This window comes from Poromitra crassiceps (genome assembly GCF_964638095.1).
Source record: "Poromitra crassiceps genome assembly, chromosome: 4".
NCBI classification, from domain to species: Eukaryota; Metazoa; Chordata; class Actinopteri; order Beryciformes; family Melamphaidae; genus Poromitra; species Poromitra crassiceps.
In genome coordinates this window covers 18312034-18325127 of record NC_139626.1, presented here as the reverse complement: position 1 = coordinate 18325127, position 13094 = coordinate 18312034, and the positions used below count along the sequence as shown (strand labels likewise).

The 13094-nt window shown below is 47.0% G+C and overlaps 1 protein-coding gene and 1 pseudogene across 2 annotated transcripts in view; one reads left to right on the top strand and one right to left on the bottom strand.

The window, feature by feature from the left end:
* The window catches only part of rbfox3a (RNA binding fox-1 homolog 3a), a gene marked incomplete at its 3' end in the record, with an annotated part of 422340 nt that overhangs the window by 73104 nt on the left and 336142 nt on the right, over window positions 1–13094 (top strand). The gene's annotated exons all lie outside the window — the stretch shown is intronic.
* Window positions 944–2413, bottom strand: LOC310776032 (importin subunit alpha-3 pseudogene; annotated as a pseudogene). Its single transcript has one exon. The product of its transcript is annotated as an importin subunit alpha-3 pseudogene (transcript).

The following is a 13094-nucleotide window of genomic DNA, read 5'->3' as shown; positions in this document are numbered from 1 at the left end:
TTATACTGTATATGAACACCTGTCCTGTCAGGAATAAAATATTAATAAATAATTTAATAACAACGGACATTTCGAGGAAGACATGCAATCAGTCTGATTGTCTGATTGAACCAGACAATCCTATCACAAAGAAGGCTGGCTCTGATTACCACGACTTGTTTTCATTTATTGAATGGAGACCAGAGGTAAGTTGATTGAGTTCAAACTGCTGATGTGATGATCCAAAAATCCCCCAAAGTTTATCCATGCAAGTCACAAGTCGCCAAAACAGGATCTGAATGAAGATGTTACGCACAGCGCAGCTGACTACGGCAGGTGGTTTATCCAAAAATGTGCACAGTTTCCTGCAGTTGTGGCGGATCGAGGTCGGATCACGTTCTCACCACAAACGAACCGCACCAGAGTTTGTTTAAAGCGGCCCGAGACCACCCTTTCTTGGCGATCTTGGTCCGCTTGTTTTGTCCCGCATCCGAGTGCGATTGCTGTGTTCACACTCCCCCAAACAAACCGCACCAAGGGGGAAAACGCTCTCTGTTTCGGAACTGCTCCAAACGAGATAGGTGTGAATACACCCTTACACAAATTGTTATACAGTCACATGTTTAGATAAAAATCTTGCAGTGTGTAGTGTGTTCAACTGTAGTTTTAGTCATATGTATGTACACACACACACACACACACACACACACACACACGCACACACACAGTGTGTGTGGGTGGAGGATGAACAAGAGCAGCATTTGGAGCATTTTGTCCCGATGTTTGTTTAGATTTGACATGTTCAACCCTTGTTAGTCTGTGTTCGCCAATGGCGTACCAACCAAACATTCTCCAACTGCCAATGTTGGCAGTTGGAGAATGTTTAATTGGTGTGCCATTGGCTTAGCCATATGTTCCACCCTGGATGGCCTACGGGACCAGGCTGGTGTCTTCATCAATATCATCAGCGAGAGAACTGATCAGATGAGAAGAACTGATCAATAATTTCATATGCCAGTTTGTAGATGTCTTCATTTTCATGATTTTGCAGCTGCTCCACCTTCTCCAAACCTCCACACTCTTCAAAGAGGTTAGCAATGGTTTTGGCCTCATCATCGGCCATCTTCAGGATGTTGCTGAGGCTCACCAGGACTACCTTCACCACCTGGGCATCCTTCACTGTCAGCAGGTTACATAATGGTGGGATCACCTGGTTCTCTATCAGATGTGCCACCTGGTCTTTCCTTACACTTACTGTCAGGTTGCTGATGGCCCAGGCTGCTTCCTTCTGAGTGCAAAGGTTGCCCTTGTCGAGCAGGTGGATGATCATGGGCACTAGCTTGGCATCAATGACAGCTTGCCCCTGCTGCTGGTTGCCTGCTGTGATGTTGGACAGGAACCACACTGCCTCCTTGTTGATTCTCTCCTTGCGGTGTCTGAGGAGGGAAGGGAAGTGGCTGAGGGCATCACAGTTGAGCACCACCTGGGTCTGTTCATCTGTACCAATCACTATGTTGCCCAGTGCCCTCAGAGCAGGAGTCTGAACTTTGACCTCCTGGTGACTGAGCAGGGGCACCAGGTGAAGCACGATGCCACAGTCGATGAGCATTTGGATTTGCTCGTTAGTGTGTGGCAGGTAGGACAGAGCCCACACCGTGTCTACCAAGATACTGACATCAGTGTGGTGGACCAGGACACAGAGAGCTGGCAGGATCTCTTGGATCATCTCCATGGGTGGTGGGGGGTCCTTGTGACGGCAGAGGTTGACCATAACCCAGGTGACATTGCTGAGGAAGGTGATGGGGGTGGACGAGCTGATGAAGGAGAGCAGGAGCTTGACCACGCCCAGGCTGATCACATAGTCTCTGCACTGAGGGCCATCACCTATGATGTTGCCCAGGGCCCAGACCGCCTGTTCACACACATCCTGATGAGGAGAGTGAAGCAGCCTCACAAACAGTGGCACAGCATTAGACTGGACCACAGCCTGGGTCTGTTCTGAGGTACCCGCCGCTATGTTGGTCAGAGCCCAGGCTGCCTCAAGCTGAAGAGATGGGTTGTCATCTCTGTCCAGGCAGTGGACCAGGATGGGAAGCATCCCTGATTTGATCATGTCATCAATGGGAGGGTTACGGTCACAAGATAACTTCCTGACAGCATGAACAGCACTCAGCTGGACACCTGGGATATCACTGGTGGCATTTTGTACTATTGCTTCCAGAGAGGTGTTTTGCGATCTGAAATCAGCATCAGCATCAGAGTCCTCACAGATGTCCTCGTGGGGCACATTTCTCCTCTTCAAAAGGTGCTCATCTCTTTTGTTCTTGCGGAGTTCCACCGCATCCTCAGTCCTCTGTCTTCTCATAGTCTCCAAATCACGACCCTTGTTCTTGAAACTCTTCAGCCGCTGGTTGTCCAGTTTCTCGTCACCCATGTCAGCAATGGCGATGTCCAACAGCTTTTTACTGACGAATTTAGCTAATGAGCTACCCTTTTCAAGTTATCTAGTGTAGAGTGCCTGCCGGTCCCTTTGTAGGCAAGAATTTATGACATCACTGATTATGTCACAATGTCTATGACATCATATGCCATGTCATAAATCGTGTTGTTACATAATATCCTACTACTATGACTGTTTGTTTGTCTGTCCGTAGTTGCAAGGTGCATCATTGCTCCGATCGAGAATTTTGCATTTGCATTTTGTACTCTTGCTGTGTGTGTGTGTGTGTGTGTGTGTGTGTGTGTGTGTGTGTGTGTGTGTGTGTGTGTGTGTGCGTGCGTGCGTGCGTGCGTGCGTGTACATGTGTGTCTTTTAGATTTCATGGAACGCTTAAGTAAACCACTCTGGCCTGTTTGCAGACTCAATATGCTTTTCATTCTCCATGGGCATATATGATAAAATAGCAGCCCTTCCTCAGCCATGCACATCAGTCAGGCAGTGTTTAGTTAGAGGGACATTGAAACAGACAGGTGATGGTGATTTGCCATTGTGCCGCGCCCACAGGGGGCTACAGTATTCTGTGTGTTTTACACTTTGATTTGATGTGACACCCTTTTTTCTGTCCCGGTAAAGTGGCTTTAGTGGTTTTATCCCCAATGGGTAGAGGCGCATGGTCCACTGGCCAGGAGAGGTCTGGAGAGGGGAGAAAGACAAGAGTCTCATGCTGCCTATACCTGCTGTCACAACGCCTTGCAGCGCTGCACAGATCATGGTAAATACTCGGCTATGGGGACTGGAAGGGGAACGTGGAGAAGGAGGGAGGGAAGAGGATGAATAGAGAGAAGACACTCTTTCCACCTGGGATTAATATGCATTCTGGGCTGGATTGGACTATGTTATGGATTGTTATGCAAAAATGCATAAAATAACCAAGGTACACCATGCCTTTACCGTCACTGTCCGAGCAGTATACAGTGAGCTACAGTCGTGAAGTTAGTAAGTATTGCCATATTATAATGGATGCCAGTGGTACACACGTTCAAAATAACCAAAAACACATATCTAATAGCGCCAAAATACATGTTGTGCTTCGGGTACTCACCACGAGATGAAATATTAATCCATAGTTACGTGAAACATCATTTCAGAGTAAATCCCCACACCGAGTCACTTCCATGTTTGCCTGTAAAGAGCGCCTCCGCTGTACACAGCGCATGCGCTGTTTGTTGCGTATGCCTGGCGGCCATGTTTACAAAGTAATTCCGGCTATCTATTTACCTTAAATGCACACCTCTTTTGTGTAGTACAAAAGACAACTGAGTGAAATCATAAAGTACGTGTTGCAAACACATTTCTATCTTGTGGCCATCCACAATGATATTTAGGCTATCGATTTGAAGAAACAGTCTCACAGACATGAGAGATAAAGAGGAAATATAAACAGGCTGCTGTGCGGTGTGTGGGAGAGTCCTTTGCACACTGATGAAGGCCGGACGGCCGAAAACGTTTTGTTGCTAAAGAAAATTTAAACGATATTCCTCGAGTGCGGTCCCCATCTTCTCATTACCTGTGACATTTCTACATTGGACTACGCACCTGTCTGAGCGCAGTGGTTACCTCCTCTACTTTCGGTGTGTGGGAGACACATTGGTGAGTTAATGTTTTCATATTATCTTAATGGGAGGAAAATATTGTGTATTTGATACTGTATCCAAACTTATGAACTATGCGCTATGCGTTTCATATCCAATCCCCCCCCGGGGGCCGCATCAATATTGTCGATTTTAAACCGGTCCGTGGTGAAAAAAAGGTTGGGAACCCCTGGTTTAGCCTACTAAACGATACAAGGATCAGCTGGGGTGTGTTCAAAATGATGAAAACAGTGTGCAGTTTTGCTACGGTTCCCAGGTTGAACGTTCATGTTTCCCCACATGTTTCAATGACCCACTGTTTCCATTTAAATAAACATTTTGTGTTATCGAGGCAGAATGCGATTGTGATCCCTATCTTGACAGTGTGCGGTGTGGCTCTTGGTGCGAGTCTGCAAGACGAGATCCCCTAGAGCTGAGAAGATGTCAATTGTTAGCTGGAGTTGTATAGCTTCCAGGAGCATCACTCGAACAGCACTGTGGTCTTGGATGCGCGAGGGTTCCTCAGAGGTTCCTCAGAGGGTTCCAGGAGAATCCTCAGCAGGTTCAGAGGGTCCCATAAACATGGGACACAAAAAGAAAAAGCATAGGCTGTCAAAAAAACTGGGCTCCAGCCCACAGGGGCGGAAGAGCCATACATGGACAGCCGGGAAATATAGAAATAAACATTTGTGATATCTTTGTGATATCTAAGCTGAAAGGACCATATCTACTCTGAAAAACAGTGACCGTAACATCGGGCATCAAACAGTGACAGGTCGTAGCGCCAATGAGAGAGCGATTCGAAAAATGGGCTGCACCTCCCGTGTCATCTGATCGCAAAGTCATTACTGATTGGTGAAGCCTGAATCCACCACTGGCCAATCACTGGCCAAGTGAACGCTTCACTTCCTACCCCAGCTGGCTGAGGGGGGTGTCCCAGGTGCACCGAGAGATCTGCAGCATGCAGTAACATAGTGTATCAGCGTAATAACTCTCATGGGTCTGGCGTTGAGACTATGCAACCCCTAACACACACACACACACACACACACACACACACACACACACACACACACACACACACACACACACACACACACACACACACACACACACACACACACCACATTCTTGCCCGAGGTAACAATGAGAAAAGTCTACAATCCACAATCATCTTTAGCACATGGATCCAACAAGGACATCTCCATAGTACAGTCGCATACTTGTCCAAACTACATTGTCAGGCTACTGGTGGATGGGGAACATTAAGACGAGTTGTTTACTGTCCATTTTAAATGACATACATTCTAACAGAAGGAAGCAATCTTCAGTTTGGCGATGTAGTGACACATTGGATTTCAGTGTGTCGACCAGAGACACATTTTACTGTCAGGTGTAAATGTGATCCAGCAAAATCAGATGTACTGTACACGCAAGCCACATGTGAGGTGCAGTGGAAAGGAGCCAGGCCAGATTAGCTACGGCAGTTTGTAAATAGCCCTAAAAATGGAATTTGCTTTGAGACCTCCATGTTAAACATGTTAAACATGAGCACAAAGGCACGTCAAAAGGGGAGACAGTGGGCATGGAGCAGAGCTGGAGTGTGAGATGCCGTGGGGAGAGAGGTCAGGAGAAGATTCCACAGCTTGCTTCCGATTCTTGTCTGGCAGACTGTGTTTGATCTCGTCTCGTCTCGCCCAGCCTCCATCCGCCCACGCCTGTCATTGCTTCTGTTGCACAAAACATGCATTTGTGAGAATACATAATTCAGCCTGTAGAAATGTGGAGATAGGCTCGTAATGCGGCCCGGGCCCTGATCATTCACCGGGCAGCAGCCGATGCAGCGCGTCCACCGAGGCGGCCGTTTCACAACATGGCGATAATTGAAACGCATTGATTATTGATTATGTTTATAATGAGAAAGTAGCTCGGAATCACACCCTTATGATAAACCTGCATGCGCCCAGAGAGCCTTGAGCAGGCAGTAGATGGTGTGTTACTGTCGATGTCGAGTCCCTCAGCTGGAACGTTTCAAACTCGCCACATTCACTCGCCGGCACCATACAGCAGACCTGCGATCAGCCAGCCAAAGTTGGAAGGGGTGTGTGCGTCGACGTAGGTTAGGCAAGTTATGAATAAATAAAAGGGCACATTCCAACATAGGAAAAAAGGTACACACATGAACACCACAGTACATCTTAATACAGTGGCGGACTGCATAATCGGGCACGTCGGGCAAATGCCCGGTGGCCTGGCCTGGACTGGCCTGCCAAAATTTTTTTTTTTTTTTTTTTTTTTTTTTTTTTGCAGGCCAAGCCAGGCCACTCACTGAACAGCAGGCCAGGCGCCGCCTACTGGTTTACTAGTGGTTTTATTACTTTATTCAGGTTTAAAGTGGGTGCATCTCATTGTAAAATTGGACTTGGCCCAAATTGGGCTTCAAACGGCCCAAATCGGGCTTCAAACGACCCAAATCTGGCTTCAAACGCCCCAAATTGAGCTTCAAACGCCCCAAATTTTTCGCCGCCGCCCTTCGGATGCCGGCACGCGCGTCGGCCCGTATCGGCCTGGCCTGCTTGGTATCTAATGCCCGGCCTGAATTATGATCCCAGTCCGCCCCTGTCTTAATATAATCATAAGAGGGACACACAACACTGTATTGTCTGATAGAAGTGCTGACTAGCTGGTTAGTGGTTACTGAGCTAACGTTAGCAGCTGCTAAGCGCTAATGTTACAGGGGATGAGTCTCAGCCAGAAAGACTGCTATTCACCTCCCGTGTGAAACGGTGGCAGTTTGGTTTGGTTCAAAGTGAGCGACTGTGTTTGTAGTCTGTGTGATTAATCATGGGTGACGGGTCGGGGCGCGGGTATCAACGGGTCTGGGCGGGACTGGGTTTGCAAAACTGGACCCGCGCAGGACTCTGATATGGCATTATTACAGGCTGTCAGACTCAGGTAATGAGCCATCCCTTCAGGACCTACACACTGTCGGGACACGGAAGCAGTCTCGAAAAATGATAGCCAACCCCTCCCAGCCAGGTCATAAACTCTACAAGGCTCTCCCCCCATGGCAGAAGACTGATGTCTGGCAGCTGATTGTGATACTGTAGTTGTCAAACTAGGCAAGAAAAGACCAAAAAGACTGGCATGCTAGACTTATCGTCGGAGTGTTGTGAGGCATCCCAGATGCCCGATGCTGGTCTTTAACCATGTCATGTGCCTGAACTTTGCACTCAAACTCCAAAGTTCCACAGATTTCTCAAGCTGGCTCCCACCAACGTGCGCTGAGAGAGAAGGAGCAAGGACAAGACAAGGAGCACGGCTGAGAGACATAAAAACAGAGCGCTACAAAAAGAGTCCTATACCCTCCATGGTCAGATTGCTGAATGGACACAAATAAGAGCAATCCTGTGTTACTGTGTTTCTGGCTTTACTGTGCTTTTTAGATATTGAACGAATTTTAATATTTAATATGTATTGTGCACTGCAATTCAGTTTGCTCATTTTAAACTGCCAGAGTGCATTTTGATGACACATGTATTTAAATGTGTAAATAAAGGACATATATATGTCACTACAAGAGGTAAAGACGCCGTCCGTCGTTCTCGACAGTCATATTCGGGCGCGGCCAAATCAGGTTCAAATTAGGCTGAATCTGTGGAGTCTGAGCCCGGCCTTACTGAGCCCGGCCTTACTGTGGCTATTAAAGTGAATCTTGCCTCGACTCGGACTCTTCCTTGGTGACTCGGACTCGAACACTGGAGACTCAAGACTCGATTGGGACTTGAGATAATATAGTGACTTGCTACAACACTGATTACAGCATGATGTAGATGTAAGGTGCTGCATACCTGTGTTTGTTTACTAATAATGAACATGTTTCAGGTTGTTGTCCAATTTGATACAAGGTAAGGCTAGTTACGTCTTATTAGTGTGCTGTAAAATAAGGTGTGACCCAATGTTTCCATCCTTGCAGCATACCTGTGCATTGCATACAGTACATAGTAGTATGTGAATGGGTACCCTGCTCTGTGTGTGTGTGTGTGTGTGTGTGTGTGTGTGTGTGTGTGTGCTCTCTGACCCTGATTCTGATAATGAGAGGAAGCTGCCCCGACCCCACCGTGACCTTTGAGCCCCCCCCCCCGTCCACCCCGTCCACCTCTTCCTTCCAGCTCCCCTCCGTTCATTCAGACCCCTGCCAGCATCCTAGGCCTTGGAATACTTGCAATTAACCTCACATACAGGGCAGACACACACACACACAGACACACACACACACACAGACGCGCGCACACAGGAACACCTGTGGTGATTAGCCGACGCTAATGGTTCTCTAGTATGCGCTAAATACTCTCATAACTCATGAAAAGGCTGTGTGACCCGGCGTCGGACTCGCAGCTTGTGGATCATGAATCAAGCAGAAGTGTGAAAATAAGCAGCTCTGCCCTGATTGTTAATCAGGGTGGAGCTCGCACACAGGAAGGAGCAGGCACACAAGAAGGAGCGAGCACACAGGAAGGAGCGAGCACACAGGAAGGAGCTGGCACACAGGAAGGAGCGGGCACACAGGAAGGAGCGGGCACACAGGAAGGAGCTGGCACACAGGAAGGAGTGAGCACACAGGAAGGAGCGAGCACACAGGAAGGAGCAGGCACACAGGAAGGAGCAGGCACACAGGAAGGAGCAGGCACACAAGAAGGAGCGAGCACACAGGAAGGAGCGAGCACACAGGAAGGAGCTGGCACACAGGAAGGAGCTGGCACACAGGAAGGAGCTGGCAGGCACACAGGAAGGAGTGAGCACACAGGAAGGAGTGAGCACACAGGAAGGAGTGAGCACACAGGAAGGAGCGAGCACACAGGAAGGAGCGAGCACACAGGAAGGAGCGGGCACACAGGAAGGAGCGGGCACACAGGAAGGAGCGGGCACACAGGAAGGAGCGGGCACACAGGAAGGAGCGGGCACACAGGAAGGAGCGGGCACACAGGAAGGAGCTGGCACACAGGAAGGAGCGAGCACACAGGAAGGAGCGAGCACACAGGAAGGAGCAGGCACACAAGAAGGAGCGAGCACACAGGAATGAGCGAGCACAAGAAGAAGTGAGCACACAGGAAGGAGCGGGCACACAGGAAGGAGCTGGCACACAGGAAGGAGCGGGCACACAGGAAGGAGCTCGCCCAGCCCATGCCTGCGTGTGGATACTGTGTGAGGAAGGGCAGCTTTATGCAATATGTATGGTGTGCATGTGTTACATATCGCTGTTGCTGGATGAAAACTTTGTATCTCCTATGTGTCAACTTTTCAGGAACAAAGAAAGAAAATCGATCTTCTGTCAATCTCAGTGACCTAACTGGTTTGTAAGGGGTAGCTCTGATTCATGAAAAATGAAGCCAATGCAACCTGCATTCTTTCTAATGCAGGTTTCTAATGGCCAGCAGGGAGCAACTCCACTGGCTCCAAAAAGAAGTCTGATTCTCTCGAAGTCAATGGTAAAATGACCCTGCTTCTCACTTGATTTATGACCTCGGTAAAGACTCCTAATGAGTTCATGGTCTCAATCACTAGTTTCAAGTTTTCATTTTGTAAATCATGGTCCCATTTTGAGTAAAAGTGATCGCAGAGCTTGCCGATTAGAGTCAGAGTCAGAGAGTCAGTCAATTTATTTACCATTTGCAGTAGAAACTCCATTGAAGTTGGGGTGCAAGGAGCTTAAAAACATAACAAACATACATAACAAAAATCACAGACAAAATATAAAAATGCATAAATATGAAAAAGTTAAATAGAATAAAAGAGACAAATACACTTGTTGGGGCAGACATTTATTTTTTTAAATGTTATGTCTGAAAACCTAATAACCAAGCATGCACCATGGCATAATGCAGAGCTTTCAATCAACAGTGCCAACCAGATCAATAGAAAAACAACACGCTGTATTTGACAGAAAAAAGTCAGGCTGACCACAACATGTCAACCACAACTCTTCTCTTTGCCAAAGAGATTTTGATGAATGAGGGATTTGACCATTCCATGCATGCGTGTCAACACAACAGAAACTGCTCATTAGCACTGTGCGACTGTTCCCTCCTCCCTTACTGTACTTGCTCACTCACTTACTCAGTGACATATTTCAATATCAGACTGTCGTTACGTTAAAGACCGCCAGAGGTCGCCGCTACTTCCTGGTTACAGCTCCCAACCCTGGCGTATGCGCTGCACGTACTCACACGACCGCAAGAGGCCGCATCTGTAAACATCGGCCATTTTAACCACCTTGAAAATCAACCAATGTTGTCGTTTTCCTTGTGAGGACGGGCTGGAGCAGGATCAACCCAAAGCAGTGAATTACAATTGACCCATTTCACAGCAACCGTTTTGTGGTGGTAAGCAGGAAGTCAAGCAGGTGTAATCAATACCATTAACGATGGTTCCCTTCCATTTAGGTGTTCCACTGCCAGGGCCCTCATTAATGTTATTGATTACAACTGCTTTACTTCCTGCTTTACCACCTCAAAACGGTTGCTGTGAAATGGGCCTATTCATAGCTTTCAAGGGGCGTTACGTAAGTACAAGGAACGCCCATTCTGGCGGTCAAAACTCAAAACAACAATGGCGCTGAACACTGACCAGACGCAGCTCCAGCAAAAAGCGGTCTTTTTTCCACCAGTTTCCAGTCAGGAATATTTAGACCATCTATCAAGCGTTGAAAAAGAACGATATCTAAACAAACTGCACGTTTTGGGCACTTCAAACAAACCGAACTATCGTTAACGTTACTGTCCAACACATGGCAGTTCGGAGAAATTGTTTCACAACAAACTGCGTGCGGAGTGCGGACTCGTTTTTATAATGTTGTGGAGAGAGAGCACAGCCCTCGTCGCGTGTGAAGAGAGAGGGAGAACGGGTGAGACAGAAGCAAACTATTTTTTGCAGATCTCAAAAGCAGGTAAACCACTGTGGGATTAGTGAGACTATTGCTAAAAGAGAAGATACTGTAGTGATGCCTGTGCTGTCTTCCGCTCAAACAGTACTTAGCAGTACTGTTTGACCGTCAGGTGGGCGTTCCCGGCATCACGTAACGCCCCTTGAAAGCTATGAATAGCTGGGCCAATCCAAAGCTTTGGCAGTGCATCTTTTCTCTCCTAACAAGCTTTTAGCCTCACACTGAAATGTTCTGTTGGAAGAAGAAAGCTCTTATTGACCAGTTTATCTTCACTGGAAGACCCGACGAGAGCAGATTGTGGTTTGTCTCCACGTCAAAAGTTGGACAGTATTCCTTGTTCCTCCCTACATACTTTGAATTCCTTTGCATCCACTTCCTCCTACTGTAGCTACATGTAGTGGTGTTCCACGTCCACTGTTTCCCATAAACTCACTTAAGTCTGTAACAATTTAGTGTGCTTTGGTACATGGGGAAACTCCTGGCCCTTGGGTTGGCCAGAGCTTAACAGGCATGAGCCCACAATCTGGCTCCAAAGGAGATTAGACTCGAGCTTTGTCGGCACATGTCTTACAAAGAGCAGAAATATGTAAACTAGTTTTAAATCTCTTGACCCTGAACTCCTCTCCACACTGCCATGTTCTGTTCTGTATGGAAATCAATTTGCAGGGCCGGCCCGTGGCATAGGCAGTATAGGCAAATGCTATCCATATAGGGGCGCTCCAAATGAGGGAAGAATATTTTAAATATAATAGTATAATACATAATGATAATTGTATATAATAATGTGCATTGAAAGCACGTGAGCTATTTATACACACAAAACAATGTCTTATGTTTCAAAATATTAGACCCCCCCCGCGCTCCCCATGTCTCACTTTGGTCCGCTGCCAAGTCTCTATGGATGTAACTAGTCTCTATGGATGTAACAAGTCTCTAGGGATGTAACTAGTTTCTATGGATGTAACTACCGTAGTCTCTATGGATGTAACAGGCCTCTATGGATGTAACTAGTCTATGGATGTAACAGGCCTCTATGGATGTAAGTCTCTATGGATGTAACAGGCCTCTATGGATGTAACTAGTCTATGGATGTAACAGGTCTCTATGGATGTAACAGGCCTCTATGGATGTAACTAGTCTATGGATGTAACAGGTCTCTATGGATGTAACAAGTCTCTATGGATGTAACAAGTCTCTATGGATGTAACAGGTCTCTATGGATGTAACAGGCCTCTATGGATGTAACTAGTCTATGGATGTAACAGGCCTCTATGGATGTAACAGGTCTCTATGGATGTAACAAGTCTCTATGGATGTAACAAGTCTCTATGGATGTAACAGGTCTCTATGGATGTAACAGGCCTCTATGGATGTAACTAGTCTATGGATGTAACAGGTCTCTATGGATGTAACAGGCCTCTATGGATGTAACAGGCCTCTATCGATGTAACAGGTCTCTATGGATGTAACAGGCCTCTATAGATGTAACAGGTCTCTATGGATGTAACTAGTCTCTATGTAACAGGTCTCTATGGATGTAACAGGTCTTTGGCAGGGGGTTAAAAACCTGTTGCCAGGTGACTCTAGAGCTGAACTGGAAAAGGCTCAAAGAGATGCAGGAGAAGGCGATGCCTGATGACCACTTGCATTGGCAATGTAGGCTGCATGTATCAATCAAGGGTGATGTGTTTGTGTTCCTCGGCGTCGGATGAAGGAAATGCCTTTGCAGTTTATTTTCATGAGTTTTTGCTGGCCTGTGATTTTACATGTCATGTTTACTGTGTTCTTTTTCTTGGTTATAGTTGCATATTTAGCAATTGGCAATGTGGCGATGGCTAACGGGACATGCGTGTTGCGCAGTTGGCAACAGGCACAGTGCGTAAAAGTCTCACGTGGTCTACGGCTGGCGACTGCGAGGTGCGTAATGGTGAGATGAACACTTTTTGGCAGTTGGCATTGGCGACTGCATAATGGTGAAAGCATATGGCAATTTGGCAAAAAAAAACAGTTCAAGAATGAAGTGAAATGCAAATTATATAGTAGATGATCCTATTTTGCAATTTTGCATGGTACTGTGTGTGTGTGTGTGTGTGTGTGTGTG